The following is a 20,310-nucleotide window of genomic DNA, read 5'->3' as shown; positions in this document are numbered from 1 at the left end:
AACTTTGAATGGATAGCACATGATATGAAGCAATTCTTTTTTTTTTTTTTTTTTTCTTTTTGCGGTATGCGGGCCTCTCACTGTTGTGGCCTCTCCCGTTGCGGAGCACAGGCTCCGGATGCACAGGCCCAGCGGCCATGGCTCACGGGCCCAGCCGCTCCGCGGCATATGGGATCCTCCCAGACCGGGGCACGAACCCGTATCCCCTGCATCGGCAGGCGGACTCTCAACCACTGCGCCACCAGGGAGGCCCTGAAGCAATTCTTTTTAACCATTTTTACATGTGACATTGGTCAGGTAAATATATAAAAGAAGGGAAAATGGCTTATTCTTTAGATATGAAACTAAATCATTAACAGATCAAATGAATGCACTGATACAATGTCTTGCTCCAACACTAATTTGGATGGATATGGGTGTGAAAGCAGTAGGACTGCCATGGGGTGATGTCTGTTGGGTGGATGATGAGTGCTAGGTACCCATTTTTGTCTGTGTTAAAAATTCACCCTAATAAAAATTTAAATGGGAATGAAATAGAGGCATTTTCAAACAAACAAAAGTTAGGAGAATTCATTACCTACAGGTCTGTGTTAAACTAAAAATAGAACTACCATACCACCCAGCAATCCCACTACTGGGCATGTACCCTGAGAAAACCATAATTCAAAAAGAGTCATGTACCACAATGTTCAGTGCAGTTCTATTTACAATAGCCGGGACATGGAAGCAACCTAAGTGTCCATCGACAGATGAATGGATAAAGAAGATGTGGCACATATATACAATGGAATATTACTCAGCCATAAAAAGAAACAAAATTGAGTTATCTGTGGTGAGGTGGATGGCCCTAGAGACCGTCATACTAACTGTGAAGTAAGTCAGAAAGAGAAAAACAAATACCGTATGCTAACACATATATATGGAATCTAAAAAAAACTGGTTCTGAAAAATCAAGGGGCAGGACAGGAATAAAGACGCAGACGTAGAGAATGGACTTGAAGACACGGGGAGGGGGAAGGGTAAGCTGGGATGAAGTGAGGGAGTGGCATGGACATATATACACTACCAAGTGTAAAATAGCTAGCTAGTGGAAAGCATCCGCTTAGCACAGGGAGATCAGCTCAGTGCTTTGTGACCACCTAGAGGGGTGGGATAGGGAGGGTGGGGAGGGAGACACAAGAGGGGGGAGATATGGGGATATATGTATATGTATAACTGATTCACTTTGTTATAAAGCAGAAACTAACTCACCATTGTAAAGCAATTATACTCCAATAAAGATGTTAAAAAGAAAAAAAGAATATGGTAACATGACAACTCAACCCGCTCCACAAGGGAAGAGATACAAATGCCAAGGAGAGCCCACCAACAAGAATGCCAACACAAGACACGGCCTGTGCACATCAAGCCCAACAACACATTCTTCTCCTTTTTCACCCCTCACCCATACTAACCTTGACTGAGTGTAGAAAAGTGTGTTTTTATAATGAGAGCAAATAAAATTTAGCCATATTTTTGGCATATTTCTATTTTTTTCTGTCATGTAAATAATGTGTGAAAATTTAATGTAGAGATATATCTTAATACATTCCGTTCAGGTAAATGTAATTAGATCTAGAAAATACCTTCTAGATAATTTAGCTTCTTTTGAGAACATGGATGAATAACAAAAAGAAACCATCAATCATGCTAAAAATTAACAGAATAACCTTGTTTCTATGGGAGCTTCAGAAGCTCTGCTTGTAACCACTTCTTAGAATTGGGTAGCCCTTAACAGTCTGACACAAATCACCTCAAATGAGTCCTATAACAATCTAATCAAAAGGGGAGAGTTTTATTATTTTTAATTTTTGGTTAAGGGAAGGGAGGTTTTGAAACAATAAGTAGCTTACTTAAGGGTAAATAGTTACATACTACTGATTAAGAAAACAGACAAAATAATTTAAATAAATTAAATAGAACTTATTTTGATGCAGCATGCATCATCATTCATCTAAACGTTGCACACGCAGAATCACACATTTAATGCTTTTTGAATTTACTAATCTCTTGTATTGTCTTTAAAAATAACTTCAGCAAATAACATTGATTTCTCTCATTATAATTCACTTATGATGAAATTTGATATTTCTTTTTCAACTGAGAAATATGTAAATGAGAGTTTTGCCTACACATTTAAGAAAATTGATTATTCGGGGTCAGTAATTTATAGGTCAGTGTCTTCAGACAATATTTTCTAAGGCTTTTTTCCATTTCAATAACATTTTCATTTATTTAGAAAATTTTTGAAGTAATGTTAGGATTAGCTCCAGGAACTATGAAGTTTTAGAAAAATGGTCCTCTTCAACGTACGTAAGACTTCACTCTATTCTTTTTTATATCCTTTCTTCCACGGTTTTCACCCCTTTTTTTTTCTCTAGGCTACATTCTTTATAGTTTCTTTTGCTCTACAACTGAAAAATATTCTCTTCTGCTTCATACATTCTGTTATCAAATCTGAGTACACAGTTTTTAATTTCAAATTTGTATTTTTCATTTCTAGAAATTCTATTTATTTTTGCAAATTTGCAATGCCACTTAAAATTGTTTTCCTAATATGTCTATTTATTTGCAAGGTTTAAAAAATGTCTTTAAACATAATAAGTGTACTTGCTAAAATCTGCATCTGATACTACTGGTGTATGAAATCTCTGCAAGTGAGTTCCATTTGTCTGTTGTTTTTGCTGGTTGTCAAATATAATTGCTTGTTTCCTTGTGTGCCTGATTTTCTGTGATATGTGCTGGTCATTGCTGTTGAAAAGTTGAAAAAATAATTGAGGCATAGATAAGCATCACTATTTCTCCAGAGCCATTTGCTTTAGTTGGCAGGTAGCTGGAGCACCACTTTAAACTACATTCATGGCCTGAAATGTCTTGTATAAACCTGGCAGTGCACATTTTGACTATAATTATGTTTGGGCTGGTGTTTGATTTACAAACTCTTAGGGATCAGTTTTGTTTTTATCTTTCTTTATTTCCTCTATTTTCCCAGCAACCAGACAATTTCTCCCACACTCTAGTGGGAGTGTAAGTGAATGGGTGGGTTTATGTCTGTTCGACCCTTACGTCTTGAGGTCTCAGCTTAATTGATAGAGTCCCCATCTTTGGGGTCTCTACCCCCTTGTTCCCAAAGACAACAAAAATCACCATTCATTTTAACAGCTGTTTCTTCAGGAAAAGAAAACTAACAGAAGCCCACACAGTAAAAGTGGATTGGAGTGCTACTTTAATTTTGGTGTACTTGCTGTCTTCACTATGTGACCTGGTGATTCCTCACTATTTGGACATGTCTCTGAAGCTGTTAAGACAGTTTTTATATTTCATCCAGCAGTTTTAGTTGCCCTCAGAGAGGAAGTTAGTCCCAGCAACCTGGCCTACTATTCCTAAATCAGGAACCTCTCAGCACTACTTGATATAGTTCATCATGACCTTCTCCTTGATATACATACTTTTTTCGATTTCTTCTGTGACTTTTCTGCTGCCTTCCCAGTCTAATTTGCTGGTTCCCCCTTGCGCGCCAAACACAAATAATGGAACATCACAGGGATCAGCTTTTGAGCATCTTCCCTTTCTAGATTTACTCCTTCAGACCTCAATCTCTCCCATAGTTTTAAACACCATCAGCATGTTAACAATGTGCTCATTTATATTTCCAGCCTGGACCTCCTCCCTGAACACCAGTCTTACATAAAACTTCCTCCTTGACATTTCCACTTGAGAGTCTAACAGATACCCCAATTTCAACATGTCCAAAATGGAACTCATAAATTCCTGGCTCACTAAACCTACTTATCCCACTTCTCTTGAAGCAATTCAAGACTAAAAGACATAACGGAATGTATTATTTTAATTTTTAAAAAAGATAAAGTGTAAATGCAAAGTAGTACGATGACTAGTACTCATCTAGAATATTAATTCAGAAGGCATTTATAAACATGTAGAATATACCAATTAGTAATTGATGCTGAATTTTCTAAGATGAGTAAGACAAGATTCCTGCTCTGATCTTCCCACATTCCATTCCCAGAAAGTGATGGAATGTAAGTTTCATACTTAGAAGTAGTTGTTTAGAGCACTCTGCTAAAAAAGATTCTGAGACTGTATGGCATCAGTGAGACAAAGCACTACAGTCAATTAGCACTATCTTTTACAGTCTGGAATTCTGGAATTCCTGAAATAGTCATCACATACTTACCATATAGTAATTACAAGAAGTATCATGGATAAGGTATGTACTGTGTGCCAGCCATCAAACACATAATTATTTCATTTAGCCTCAAAGCACTTTGAGAGGTGTATAATATTAATGCCCATTTTACAAAAAAATAAATTGAGACTCAGAAAAATTGAGTAATTTGTACCAGGTCACAGTAATTAATAGATGATGGAGTCAGAATTTGAAATCAGGTCAATCTGACTTTAAAACCTATCCTCTTCATATGAAAAGATGATCAGCGTTGCTAATTATTAGAGAAATGCAAATCAAGACTACGATGAGGTATCATCTCACACCACTCAGAATGGCCATCACAAAAAAGTCTACAAATAATAAATGCTGGAGAGGATGTGGAGAAAAGGGAACCCTCCTACGCTGTTTGTGGGAATGTAAATTGGTGCAGCCACCATGGAGAACAGTATGGAGGTTCCTTAACTAAAACAGAGCTATCATATGATACAGCAATCCCACTCTTGGGCATATATCTGGAGAGAACTCTAATTCAAAGAGATACCCGCACCCCAGTGCTCATAGCAGCACTATTTACAATAGCCAAGACATGGAAGCAACCTAAATGTCCATTGACAGATGAATGGATAAAAAAGATGTGGTATCTTGATACAATGGAATATTACTCAGCCATTAAAAAAATGAAATAATGCCATTTGTAGCAACATGGACAGACCTAGAAATTATCATAATAAGTAAAGTAAGTCACACAAGAAATACAAATATCATATGAAATCACTTATATTTGGAATCTAAAAAAAATGATACAAATGAACTTATTTACAAAACAGAAACAGACTCACAGGCATAGAAAACAAATTTACGGTTACCAAAGGAGAAAGAAAGTGGGGAGGGATCAATTAGGAGTTTGGGATTAGCAGATAGAAACTACTATATATAAAATAGATAAACAAGGTCCTACTGCATAGCACAGGGAACTAGATTCAATATCTTATAATAAACCATAATGGAAAAGAATATATATATGAGCACACATATGTATAACTGAATCACTTTGCTGTACACCAGAAACTAACACAGCATTGTAAATCAACTATACTTCAATTAAAAAATAAATACATAAATAACCTCTCCTCTTATTCTCTGTATGAAATTGTCTGACAATGAAGGGCATCTGAAAACTAAGAAAGGAAGTAAATGAATGTCTTAGAAGAGTATATGAAATGCTTTTACATCTTGATAAAAGAATTGTCATATGCATTACTTCTTAATGTCAGTGAGGGAAGAAAAGAAACCGTTTTAGTGGTACATTTCATGAGAATAACTAAATTAACCCTTCTATCCAACACCTCTCTCTTATGGCCTTTAGAGGTATTCATTAAAGTGTGGACACTTTTCCAGAGATAGGTCAACATTTTGGCAGCTTGCTTCCCACCCCTCCACCTCTGCACTCAAACACAAATAAGGGAAGGATGGAAGCAACATCCCTGTTAGCATTGGGAGGCTGTTCTGGGAGAGGGAAGACACTGATGAGCTCTGTGACGCTTGAACACCTTAACCAGGGTTGAACTCCTCTTTCTGTGGTTTCCCCCTCTCTTCCTCCCACCAGCTGTCTACAACAGGAGGAAGTTAAACCCCAGAGAGGTAGCTCCTCCCGTGGGTGCATTTACAAAGGATGAAAAGGAAGTGCTGTGACTTTTAAAATTTCTCTTCCCATGTGAGGAATCACTTTCTGTCTGCTTATGCTCCTGAGACGACTACAAGATTTCACCCCGGCCCAACTCTCTAGTGAATTTTCACTAACAAATTTCTCATTATTAAAGGTCACCTATTTCACTTCGAAGCAACTTCCTATTATCTGAGCAAGTTATCGCACTTTTACTTTAGACATCACTGTTCTCTCCAAAACTACATGAGATTTAGGGACACACAGAACCCAAATGGCTTCCCTAGTTGTTTGTTGGAACTCAGCCAAAGAAGTGTCAACTTCAAATCCCAGAGCCCTTTAAAATTCCCGAATTAGGATGTGCTTTGTCATCATTCCCATGGATGTATGTTTTGGCTTCTAAGAAGCATGCAAGGCACGGTAACCATGTAGAACAAAAAGAATATTTTGCTATATATAAATGAATATTTGAATGAGGGCAGTATCTATCCTACACAGGAACAATAGCTTTCTCAGGTAGAAAATACTCCATTTTTCATACTATATATTTTAAGATATTATTCATACTAGTTCGTAAGACAGAATTAAGAAATATACTGCTAAAGGATGGCATTGTTCTGTAGGATTTAGAAGCAACAAAGTAATTTCGCTACTTTTCTTTAACAGTTTGCCCTAGGCTGTGGTAACTCAGAATATTTGCAAGGTGTTTTTGAGGACGTTTCGTACTGTCTAAGAAAGAAGAGCAAGAAATTTGTAGGTACAGATGAGTAAAGGTTTAAAAAAACAGTCTACTTTTATTTCATGGTAAAAACAAATTCATCAAAAATGTTCAACCACATATTAAAGATAACAAAGCAAGAATTATCATATTCTAAGTCCCCATTTGATTCAATTCAATCTATGATCTTTCTGATATGGTTTTACTTATATAAAGTTTTTTTTAAGCACTGCTAAGTAGTGTAGAGATGAAAAAAGTATTTGCTGCTTTAAAATCTTGAAGAGTCAGACTATGCTTAATAGTTGTTATGTATTTACTCTTTACAACTTCCTCTCTAAAAATACAGGTATTGCATTCCTTGTCTTAAAATGTAACCTTATACATCTGTTGTGCACACATCTGGACATTTAGCCTAACTTATCATTTCCTTCTGTATGTCTCAAAACTGTCAGTTATTTCAGCCAAGATTCAGCCCTTGGGAGAACTGAAAAAGTTACATCCTTCTTCTGTCCAGGTTTTATAAACTCTCCTTTACCTTTTTCCCCAGGATATCAGTAAGTATAAAAATAAGCAGTCTGAATTCCTTCTGGCTCTGGAGAAAGGAGCCCAGGAGGATGAGGGGCATATGCTCCATTAACATTTGCTTCTATTGAGTAAAGAACAAAGCCTTCATCTGAAAGAACAGACATGGACGGTCCACACAGTTATAAAACAAGCACTTTTTTGGAGGCAAAGGAAATACAAATTGAATATAAGAAGGAGGGAGCTTGAGCACCAATGAAGAAGATTTGTACTTTCAAAAGATAAGGGTCTCACACTTCATAATTTATACTTTTCAATTAATCAAGGGAAAAAAACATGTACTATATGACATAGCAAATAATTAAATACATTAATATTATTTCAAGTCAAGATTTTTAAGTGTAAGAGAATAGAAATGCAAATATGAAAAGTGAAGAGCAAAATGCTAGAGAGTGGCATGGACATATATACACTACCAAATGTAAAATAGACAGCTAGTGGGAAGCAGCTGAATAGCACAGGGAGATCAGCTCAGTGCTTTGTGACCACCTAGAGGGGTGGGATAGTGAGGGTGGGAGGGAGACGCAAGAGGGAGGAGATATGGGGATATATGTATATGTATAACTGATTCACTTTATTATACAGCAGAAACTAACACACCATTGTAAAGCAATTACACTCCAATAAAGATGTTAAAAACAACAACAGCAACAACAACAACAAACACAACTAAGCCCAAGCTCCTTGCCCAGAGATTCTAATCTAAGTGGTTCCGTTTCTAGTCTAGGTATGAATATGTTTTTTAAAGCTTCCAAGGTGATTCTAACGTGCAGCCACAAAGAGGATCACAACACAAGTCAATCAGCTAACAAACACTGTGCTCTAGGCTTAAAAGGACAGCAATATGAGTATAATATTGATTGTATGAGGAGAGAAAGAGGGTAAGCCCCGTTGTATCCTACTGGAGCTTAATTCTCATTTTCAATAAATTTTTTGACACTTTAACAACCAAATTAATAAATTTAAATTTTCTTTCGTCCCAAATATTTGAGGATTTATATATGTCAACAACAATCTAAAATAAATAGATTCGACAGATGGTGATATTAGTATATATTTTATTTAATTAAAAGTTAATTTTATTAAGAGACTAGAGTAATAACAAAGCCAAGAGACTCAGATCAATGGCCCTCGATCAAAATTTTCAGGCTGTGGCACGTCAACTCTGAGAGCTGGGCAAATTACTTAAACAATATTTGTTTTAGTTTCCTCGTTTGTCAAAGTGCTGTGATAGAAGTCATCACCTGGCTGTTTTAATTAAATATGAAAATGCATAAGAAGCACTTAGAAACACTGAGAAAGAACTCAGTAAATGTTAGGCAGTATTAATATTATTTCATAAAGTGACAGGTTTTCAATGCCTAATACGACGACTTCTCGTCCTATTAGGTCTGGTACTTATCTGGCCTTAATATATTCACAAATATTTTTGTTTACTATACTTAATTCAAGTGCAGAAGATTCAAACTCTGGAGTCCCATAGGATTTAAAAATGGCAAGAAGACTTCCTGCCACCTGTAGAACATCCTACTTACATTTAAATTTTAGTGAAGTTCAGTGCTTACCCTTCACTCACAAACTTTTGGCAAAACCACTCAGAGTGATATCTTTTAGTTCTCCCTGCTGAAGTTTTTGATCTGTGTATATGCTGAAGTATGCATTTAGAGTCACTAAAAAGATGGTGGGTACTTGGGATCTAAGGAAATATGTATCATCCTTCCAAGAAGTTCATGTTATACTGTGGCTACGTATTTCTTCACATTGCAATATTCTTATTCATCTCCATTTTCATAAAATAGTAATCAACCTCTTTTCTTGACATTAATAATTATATCTATCCTTTTTCATATCCCAGTTTTCTACTGATCTTTATCTAGTCTAAAAAATAAGCTATGATGATAACAATGTGCCTATATAACCATTATCTGGCTTTATTCTTAAATTATATGATTGCTTGCACTGTTTCTTTTTAGTAAATCTTTTAAATTATAGATTACTGTTATAAATATGATTTATATGTAACTGCCTGTACTAAATATCTTCTACTCAAACTCATTTGCTTTCTTTGCTTTCTATCAATACTTCTGACTCATGTGGCTTTACGCTTTAAGTGCAGGTCACTCTATTCTTCAATTTTGAGTTATTTTTTTTCCTGAAGCAATATTATCACCATGATGGAGCCCTTAAAATTCTGCATAATGACATATTTTCCCACTATATTTCAAAATTTCTAAAGAAAAAGGGAGTACTGCTAATGAAATCTAATACAATGAAATAAAATTTCTTGTTGATTTAACTACCACCCGCACATCTGGTGCATTTTTCTGGGACTTGTCTGTACCGTTTGTTTAATTCATGGTATAAGCACTTCACATTAGAGGACGTGTCCCCTTCAGTGCTTCAAACAGCTCAAAGGCACAGAGCTGGCACTGAACATTTGTTTTAAAAAAATGATGCAGCACAACTACATACTGCAAAACCCTACAGTTGTGGGGTTTTTTTTTGCATTATCAAGATTTGTGTGAATTTGGAGGGGAAAAAAATCAAACACATACTTTAGAAATGCCCATAACACAAAATTACATTTTGGAAAGCATTCTAAGAAATATGAGGCTTCAAACTGTAAGAAAAAGGACAAAGTCAAATTACCTATTAGTGTAAGAGAAGAAAGAACAAATCTGTTTTAGTGATTTTTTTCAAGTCATTTTCTAGGTCCTGGAAAAGAGATTTCAATCTCTAAGGAAAAAAAAACTTTTGACAAATTAATATTTAATTAAGCTGAGAAGGCAACAAAAGAAACTTTAAAATATAGACAAAATTTATAAATTCTAATAGATTTTGTTTCTTCCAAAAGAACAAGGTAAAAACAATGATGTTTGAAGGAAAAAAGAGTATGAATAAGTTTGACCTGCCAAAAAAATTTTCAAATTATATGACATTCACTTGAGGAAAGAAACAATTTTAAAAGCAAAGGATACTGTAATTTTATTATTATAGTTGACAACTATTCATTTAGGAAAAGATTGTTAATATCATGTGTGTATGAGTGGAATGCTAAAACACAGTCTTTTCAGTGTTCCCTATTGTCTATATATCTGACCTGGTGGTGAGGCCTGAAATGTTCATTTTCCAATACATGTACCTTATTAAACACAGAGACGATTTTGTTAAAATTGATAAATCAAAATCCACATGACCTGTTTGATATAATCAGAATTCTCTAGCTTTAGTATATATTATATAATACATTTCTACATATACCCAATGATACAAATATATAGGACATCTTTACAAGATCCTTCATAAAGTATTATTATTATCTCCAGGTAACAATAAGAAAAAATTGAGTTTGTATGAGGATAAGTAAACTTAATTATGCATTTTGAGAAAGATAATTATTTTAATAACTAATATATTTAAGTATCATTTAAGGAAAAGATGATAATTTTCATAATATTATTATATATAACATATGAACAGAGAGACCTGACAATGTAATAGTTAATATTTATTTTTTTACTTAATTATGTATCAGTCTCTGCCCTAAATGTTTTCTCAATTGCAATTCATTTAAACCTCACAATGATCTTATGTGGGTTACACTATTGTTATTTGCATCTTACAAATAAGGAAAAATAAAAGGAGGCATAACTTGCTTAATAGTACACAGTAAGTAGTAGAGCCAAGGTCTGACCCTAGGCAGTTTAGCTCCAGGGATCATTCCTTATAATCTACTTACAGAAGTTGTCTATAATAGTTCTTCGTATATTTTAGAAAACAGTCCATTATCAGATGTGTATTTTGCAAAAACTTTCTCCCATCTGGCTTATCTTCTCACCCTCTTGACACTGTCTTTCACAGAGCAGAAGTTTTTAATTTTAATGAAGTCCAGCTTATCAATTTTTTCATGGATCATGCCTTTGTTGTTGTACCTGAAAAGTCATCTCAACACCCAAAATCTTACAGATTTACTCCTATGTTACCTTCAAAGAGTTTTATAGTTTTGTTTGCTATTTAGGTCTGTGGTCCATTTTGAGTTAACTTTTGTGAAGGGCTGTTAGGTCTGTATTCAGAATCATTTTTTTACATGTAGATGTCCAGTTGTTCCAGCACTATTTTTTTTAAAGACTCTGCTTCATTGCATTGCCTTTGCTCTTTTGTTGAAGGTCAGTTGACCATAATTATGTGGATCTATCTGGGGGTCTCTTATCTGTTCCACTGATCTATTTGTCTTTCTTTTGTCAGTACCACACTCTCTTGACCACTATAGCTTCATAATAAGTCTTGAAGTAGGGTAGTGTCAGTCTTCCAACTGTGTTCTTTGTCAATATTTTGTTGGCTATTCTTTTCTCCTCCTTCAATATTCTGTATTGGCTAGTCTTTTGCCTCTCCATATAAACTTTAGAATCAATTTGTCAATATCCACAAAGTAACTTGCTAAAATTTTGATTGGGAATAAATTGAATATATGGAGCAAGTTGGAAAGAATTGACATCTTGAGAATATTGAGTCTTCCAATATTCTGGCTTCAAAATCTACGTTTTTCTACCACTATACTTGTTGCTTCTCCAATGGCTTTCAATAATAGTTAATGTCTACTTATTAGTATTAATATTAATACTGTTACTAGCATCACCATTTCAGGAATATGAGGGGTTTTTTAAATAGATCTTTATTGGAGTATAATTACTTCACAATACTGTGTTAGTTTCGATTGCACAACAAACCGAATCAACCACGTGCATACGCATGTCCCCATATCCCCTGCCTCTTGAGCCTCCCTCCCATCCTCCCTCTCCTACCCTTCTAGGTCATCGCAAAGCACCGAGCCGATCTCCCTGTGCTATGCTGCTGCTTCCCACCAGCCAATTATTTTACATTCGGTAGTGTGTATATGTCGATGCTACTCTCACTTCGCCCCAGCTTCACCCTCCCATCCCATGTCCTCAAGTCCAATTTCTATGTCTATCAGTATATTCCTGCCCTGCAACTAGGTTCATCAGTACCAATTTTTTTTTTTTTTAGATTCCATATATATGTTTTAGCACACAGTATTTGTTTTTTTCTTTCTGACTTACTTCACTCTGTGTATATATATATATATATATATATATATATATATATATATATATATTTTTTTTTTTTTTTTTTTTTGCGGTTCACGGGCCTCTCACTGCTGCGGCCTCTCCTGGTGCGGGGCACAGGCTCCGGACGTGCAGGCCCAGCGGCCATGGCTCACGGGCCCAGGTGCTCCACGGCATGTGGGATCTTCCCGGACCGGGGCACGAACCCATGTCCCCTGCATCGGCAGGCGGACTCTCAACCACCGTGCCACCAAGGAAGCCCTCTATATTTTTTGATAATGGCCATTCTGATTGGGGTGAGGTGATACCTCAGTGTAGCTTTGATTTGCATTGCTCTAATAATGAGTGATGTTGAGCAGCTTTTCCTGTGCCTCTTGGCCATCTGTATGTCTTCCTTGGTGAAATGTCTATTTAGGTCTTCTGCCCATTTTTTAACTGGATTGTTTGTTTTTTTGATATTGAGCTCCATGAGCTGTTTGTATATTTTGGAGATTATCCTTTGTATTTTCATTTGAAACTATTTTCTCTCATTCTGAGGGTTGTCTTTTTGTCTTGTTTATGGTTTCCTTTGCTGTGCAAAAGCTTTTAACTTTAATTAAGTCCCATTTGTATATTTTTGTTTTTATTTCCATTACTCTAGGAGGCGGGTCAAAAAAGATCTTGCTATGGTTTATGTCAAAGAGTGTTTTTCCTGTGTTTTCCTTTAAGAGTTTTATAGTCTGGTCTTACATTTAAGTCTTTAGTCCATCTGGAGTTTATTTTTGTGTATGGTGCTAGGTTGTGTTCTAATTTCTTTCTTTTACATGTAGCTGTCCAGTTTTCCCAGCACCACTTATTGAAGAGGTATCTTTTCTCCATTGTATGTTCTTGCCTCCTTTGTCGTAAATTAGGTGCCCATGTGTACATGGGTTTATCTCTGGGTATTCTATCTTGTACCATTGATCTATATTTCTGTTTTTGTGCCAGTACCATACTCTCTTGATTACTGTAGCTTTGTGGTAATAGTTTGAAGTCGTGGAGGCTGATTCCTCCAACTCTGTTTTTCTTTCTCAAGATTGCTTTGGCTATTCGGGGTCTTTTGTGTTTCCATACAAATTGTAAAATAGGGCCTCCCTGGTGGCGCAAGTGGTTGAGAGTCCGCCTGCCGATGCAGGGGATACGGGTTCGTGCCCCGGTCTGGGAGGATCCCATATGCCGCGGAGCGGCTGGGCCCGTGAGCCATGGCCGCTGAGCCTGCGCGTCCGGAGCCTGCGCATCCGGAGCCTGTGCTCCGCAACGGGGGAGGCCACAACAGTGAGAGGCCCGCATACCGCAAAAAAAAAAAAAAAAAAAAAAAAATTGTAAAATGTTTTGCTCTAGTTCAGTGATAAATGCCATTGGTAGTTTGATAGGGATTGCAATGAATCTGTAGATTGCTTTGGGTAGTATAGTCATTTTCACAATGTTGATTCTTCCAATCCAAGAACATGGTATATTTCTCCATCTGTTTATGTCATCATTGATTTCTTTCATCAGTGTTTTATAGTTTTGTAAGGACAAGTCTTTCGCCTCCTTAGGCAAGTTTATTCCTAGGTATTTTATTCTTTTTGTTGCAATGGTAAATGGGAGTGTTTCTTTAATTTCTCTTTCTAATTTTTCCGTGTTGGTGTATAGGAATGCCAGAGATTTCTGTGTATTAATTTTGTAACCTGCAACTTTACCAAATTCATTGATTAGTTCCAATAGTTTTCTGGTGGCATCTTTAGGATTTTCTATGTATAGTATCATGTCATCGGCAAACAGTGACAGTTTTACTTCTTCTTTTCCAATTTATACTCCTTTTATTTCTTTTTCTACTCTGATTGCTGTGGCTAGGACTTCCAAAACTGTGTTGAATATGAGTGGTGAGAGTGGACATCCTTGTCTTGTTCCTGACGTTACCGGAAGTGCTTTTAGTTTTTCACCATTGAGTATGATGCTTGCTGTGTGTTTCTCATATACAGCCTTTATTATGTTGAGGTAGGTTCCCTCTATGCCCATTTTCTGGAGAGTTTTTATCATAAGTGGGTGTTGAATTTTGTCAAAAGCTTTTTCTGCACCTATTGAGATGATCATATGGTGTTTATTCCTTAATTTGGTAACGTGGTGTATCACATTGATTGATTTGTATAAATTGAAGAATTCTTGCATCCCTGGGATAAATCCCATTTGATCATGGTGTATGATCCTTTTAATGTGCTGTTGGATTCCGTTTCCTAGTATTTTGTTCAGGATTTTTGCATCTATGTTCATCAGTGATATTGGTCTATAATTTTCTTTTTTTGTGATATATTTTCCTGGTTTTGGTATCAGGGTGAAGGTGGCTTCGCAGAATGAATTTGGAAGTGTTTCTCCCTCTGCAATTTTTGGAAGAGTTAGAGAGGGATGGGTGTTAGCTCTTCTCTAAATGATAGAATTCGCATCTGATGCCATCATCCTGGACTTTTGCTTGTTGGAAGATTTTTAATTATGCTTTCACTTTCATTACCTGTGATAGGTCTGTTTATATTTTCTAATTCTTCCTGGTTCAGTCTTGGAAAATTGTAACTTTCCAAGAATCTGTCCATTTCTTCGTGGTTGTCCATTTTATTGGCATATAGTTGTTTGTAGTAGTCTTATAATCTTTTGTATTTCTGCAGTGTCAGTTGTGATTGCTCCTTTTTCATTTCTAATTTTATTGATTTGCATCCTCTCCCATTTTTTCTTGATGAATCTGGCTAAGGGTTTATCAATTTTGTTTAACTTCTCAAATAACAAACTTTTAGTTTTATTGATCTTTGCTATTGTTTTCTTCATTTCCATTTCATTTATTTCTGCTCTGATCTTTATTATTTCTTTCCTTCTTCTGACTTTGGGTTTTCTTTGTTCTTATTTCTCTAGTTGTTTTAGGTGTAGGGTTAGATAGTTTATTTCAGATTTTTCTTGGTTTTTGAGGTGAGATTGAATTGCTATAAACTTCCCTCTTAGAACTGTATTTGCTGCATCCCATAGGTTTTGGGTCACCGTGTTTTCATTGTTATTTGTTTCTATGTATCTTTTTATTTCTTCTTTGATTTCTTCAGTGTTCTCTTGGTTATTTAATAGTGCACTGTTTAGCCTCCATGTATTTGTGTTTTTTTACAGTTTTTTTTCCTGTAATTGATTTCCAATCTCATAGCATTGTGGTCAGAAAAGATGCTTGATATGATTTCAATTTTCTTAAATTTTCCAAGGCTTGATTTGTTACCCAAGATGTGATCTATCCTGGAGAATGTTCCATGTGCACTTGAGAAGAAAGTGTATTCTGTCACTTTCAGGTGGAATGTTCTATAAATATCAATTAGATCTATCTGGTCTATTGTGCCATTTAAAGCTTGTGTTTCCTTATTTATCTTCTGCTTGGATGATCTGTCCATTGGTGTAAGTGGGGTGTTAAAGTTCCCTACTATTATTGTGTTACTGTCGATTTCTCCTTTCATGATTGTTAGCATTTGCCTTATGTATTGAAGTGCTCCTATGTTGGGTGCATAAACATTTATAATTGTTATAGCTTCTTCTTGGATTGGTCCTTTGATCATTATGTAGTGTCCTTCCGTACCTCTTGTAACAGTTTTTATTTTCAAGTCTATTTTATCTGATATGAGAATTGCTACTCCAGCTACCTTTTGATTTCCATTGGCATGGAATATCTTTTTCCATCCCTTCACTTTCAATCTGCATGTGTCCTTAGGTCTCAAGTGGGTCTCTTGTAGACAGCATATATATGGGTCTTATTTTTGTATCCATTTAGCCAGTCTGTGCCTTTTGGTTGGGGCATTTAATCCATTTACATTCAACATTATTATCAATATGTATGTTCCTATTACCATTTTCTTAATTGTTTTTGGTTTGGTTTTGTGGGTCTTTTTCTTCTGTTGTGTTTCCCGCTTAGGGAAGTTTCTTTAGCATTTGTTGTAAAGCTGGTTTGGTGGTGCTGAATTCTCTTAGCTTTTGCTTTCCTGAAAAACTTTTGACTTTTCCATCGAATTTGAATGAGATCCTTGCTGGGTAATCTTGGTTGTAGGTTTTTCTCTTTCATCACTTTAAGTATATCCTGCCACTCCCTTCTGGCCTGCAGAGTTTCCACTGAAAAATCAGCAGATACCTGATGGGGACTCCTGTGTATGTTATTTTTTGTTTTTCCCTCCCTGCTTTTATTTTTTTTTCTTTGAATTTAATTTTTGTTTGTTTGATTAATATGTGTCTTGGTGTGTTTTTCCTAGGGTTTATCCTGTATGGGACTCTCTGTGCTTCCTAGACTTGGGTGACTATTTCTTTTCCCATGTTAGGGAAGCTTTCCAGGATAATCTCTTCAAATATTTTCTCAGACCCTTTCTTTTTCTCTTCTTCTTCTGGGACCCCTGTAATTCGAATGTTGGTATGTTTAGTGTTGTCCCAGAGGTCACTGAGATTGTATTCAATTCTTTTCAGTCTATTTTTCTTTATTCGGTTCCTCGGCAGTTATTTCCACCCTTTTGTCTTCCAGCTCACTTATTCATTCTTCTGCCTCAGTTATTCTGTTATTGATTCCTTCTAGTGTATTTTTCATTTCAGTTATTATGTTGTTCATCTCTGTTTGTTTGTTCTTTAGTTCTTCTAGATCTCTGTTAAACATTTCTTGTATTTTCTTAACCCATGCCTCCATTCTATTTCTGAGATTCTGGATCATCTTCACTATCATTACTCTGAATTATTTTTCAGGTAGATTGCCTATTTCCTCTTCATTTATTTGGTCTTGTAGGTTCTTACCTTGTTCCTTCATCTGTGACATATTTTTTTGCCATCTAATTTTTTTTTTTTTTTTTTTTTAATGAATGGTATTGTGTTCCTGTCTTACTGGTTGTCTGGCCTGAGGCTTCCAACACTGGGGTTTGTAGGCTATTGGGTAGAGCTGGGTCTTGGTACTGAGGTGAGGAATGCCATGAGACCTCACTCCAATGAATATTCCCTGGGGTCTGAAGGAATATGAGTTTTTAATATAATTCCATTTGGTTTTTATATAACCACTTTGAGAAAGGTTAATCAGCATATTCAGAAGTTTGGAAATTTAAGAACTAATGCCAATGCAAAGGACAAAGTTTCTTTTGTGAATTTTAAGAATTCACTCCAAAATCATCTTTGCACTTCCCCTATCATTATTGTAGTTAATTTTTAACGTCTTTTACCCATAATAAAATGAACAACTGGTGTTCAGATATGTTATTATCCAAGCCACCTCTGATGCCTAATATAGGGTTCGTATAAGATAGATGGTCATTAAACATTTGTTGAAAAAGTTAAGGCATGAATGAGTAGATGCATGAATGAAAAGATTATAATTATAGAAAGAAGTCTCTAAGTTAGTTAATGATTCTTGCTGGAATTTTCACTTAGAGTATTTTCCTAGTACTTCACCATGCTTAGTCTCTTTTATTGTAGATTTTAATATTATGACACTAAATTCAGTCACAATTACACCTGTTTAATAAGTGAAAGAGGATAGATTCCACTTGATTTGGCCTTTTGTGGTCTAAAATGGCTTTGCTCATAGATCTCACTTGCTAATGCATCATATGCCTTTAGTAACAGAAACTTTTTCAAATTCTCCTTTTGAGCAAAAATATTTGGCACAAACGAGACAAATTTGTATGGAAACACAAAAAACCCTGAACAGCCAAAACAATATTAAGAAAGAAGAACAAAGCTGGAGGTATCACACACCATGATTTCAAACTACACTACAAAGGTACAGTCATCTAAACAGTATGGTACTGGCACAAAAAGAGATACACAGATCAATGGAAGAGAATAGAGATCCCAGAAATGAACCCACACTTATATGGGCAATTGGTCTACAACAAAGGAGGCAAGATTATACAATGGGGAAAAGATAGCCTTTTCAATAGATGGTGCTGGGAAAAATGGACAGCTATATGCAGAAGAATCAAACTGAACTACTCTCACACACCATGCACAAAAATAAATTCCAAATGGATTAAAGACTTAAATGTAAGACCTGAAACCATAAAAATTCTAGAAAACATAGGCAATACTGTCTTTGACATCAGTCTTAGAAAAAAATTTTTTTGAATGTGTCTCCTCAGTCAAGGGAAACAAAAACAAAAATAAATAAATGGGACTACACCAAACTAAAAAGCTTTTGCACAGCAGAAGAAACTATCAACAAAATGAAAAGGCCACCAATGAATGGAGGAGATATTTACAAATGATATATTTGATGAGGTGTTAATATCCAAAATATACAAAGAACTCATAGAAACTCAACATCAAAAAAACAAGCAACCTGATTTTTAAAATTGGCAGAATATTGTAATAAACATTTTCCAGAGAAGACATATAGATGTTCAACAGGGACATGAAAAGATGTTCAGCATCAGTAATCCTTAGGAAAATGCAAATCAAACCACAATGAGATATCATCTCATACCAGTCAGAATGCCTATTATCAAAAATACAACAAATAAGGAGTGTTATCTAAGATGTGAAAAAAGAGGAACCCTTGTGCACGGTTGGTGGGAATGTAAATTGGTACAGCCAATATGGAAAACAACATGGAGATTCCTCAAAAAATTAAAAATAAAACTACCATACAATCCAGCAATTCGACACCTGGGTACTTATCCCAAGAAAACAAAAACAGTACTTAGAAAAGATATATGCATCCCTATGTTCATTGCAACATAATTTACAATAGCCAAGAAATGGAAGAAACTTAAACACCCATCATAGATGAGTGGATAAAGAAGAGGTGGTATATATATAATGGAATATTAGTCAGCCATAAAAAAGAATGAAATCTTGCAATTTGTGACAACATGGATGGACCTAGAGGGGTATTATGTTAAGTGAAATAAGTCAGACAGAGAAAGGCAAATACTGTATTATTTCACTTATATGAGAAATCTAAAAAAACAAAACAAATAAACAAACATAACAAAACAGAAACAGAGTTATAGATACAGAGAACAAACAGGTAGTTGTGAGGGGATAGGGGTGGTGGGGAGGAAAGAATTAGGTGAAGGAGATTAAGAGGTACAAAATTCCAGATTCAAATAAATGAGCCATGGGTATGAAATGTACAGTGTGGGGAATATAGTCTATAACTATGTTATATATTTGCACAGTGAAATATCACTTTTTTCCAACTAGCTTTCCATCACAAGTCAAAAGTCTTTGAACTTATGAGTAAGCTTCATAGCCTGAAAGTGGTGAGTGTTTTTCCAGGTTTTCAGATTTTTTTAATGCCTGCATTTACTGGACTTGGTTCAAAATTTTCTAATGGGAAGCATACTTTAAATAGCCTTGATTCCATGTTTTTAATATATTATTTTACTTTATTGCTATTCCCTGAGAGCACTTACAATCAACATATTTTTTAAAGTTTTATATTTGGTAATATTCTGTTGGTTCTTTGTTTCCTGTTATAATGGGCTTTCAAATATTAAGCAAATTTGCAGATTTTCCAAACAAACACATCTGTACAGGACAGTGTGATATTAGAAGGTTCCTGAAATTAAGTAATACAATGTAAATGCTTTCTGCATTACCCACTTGCTGCATAGAAAGTGAGGAAAATTGCCAATGGGTTTATTTTAGGGAGAAAACTACTATTTTGAAATAAAATACCAAGTTTACCACATCAACCCTATTTTATTCTTAATCATGTTCAATTTGGGAGTATCCTCTTACGTTTATATATAAGGAAATGATGTAAGAAGCTGACCTATTATTTTCAAAGACAAAGGTTATCACACACAAAATAAATAACTTTTTCTAGTTTATCTGTTCACTCCAAATTTTTTAATGAATTAACATTTTTTATAGTTTCATTAAATGTACATGTTTAAAGTGCTTAACAAAATAATGCCATGTTTAAAGTTTAACTGCCTTAAGCATAACGCTGTCCATGCTACTCCTATTTCCTTCATCCTTGCTTGGGAAGGATATTTGGTCACACATACTCCTACACACATAGCTCAGTTATTCACCCTGATCTCAG

At 35.4% G+C, this 20,310-nt stretch overlaps 1 protein-coding gene across 1 annotated transcript in view; it reads right to left on the bottom strand.

Annotated features, from left to right (window-relative positions):
* AGMO (alkylglycerol monooxygenase) overlaps positions 1-20,310 on the bottom strand; it is a 353,562-nt gene that overhangs the window by 320,123 nt on the left and 13,129 nt on the right. The window lies entirely within an intron of this gene.

This window comes from Mesoplodon densirostris, chromosome 9 (assembly GCF_025265405.1).
Source record: "Mesoplodon densirostris isolate mMesDen1 chromosome 9, mMesDen1 primary haplotype, whole genome shotgun sequence".
Classification (NCBI taxonomy): Eukaryota; Metazoa; Chordata; class Mammalia; order Artiodactyla; family Ziphiidae; genus Mesoplodon; species Mesoplodon densirostris.
Note: the sequence above shows the minus strand (reverse complement) of the source record. Positions and strands in the feature narration are given on the sequence as shown.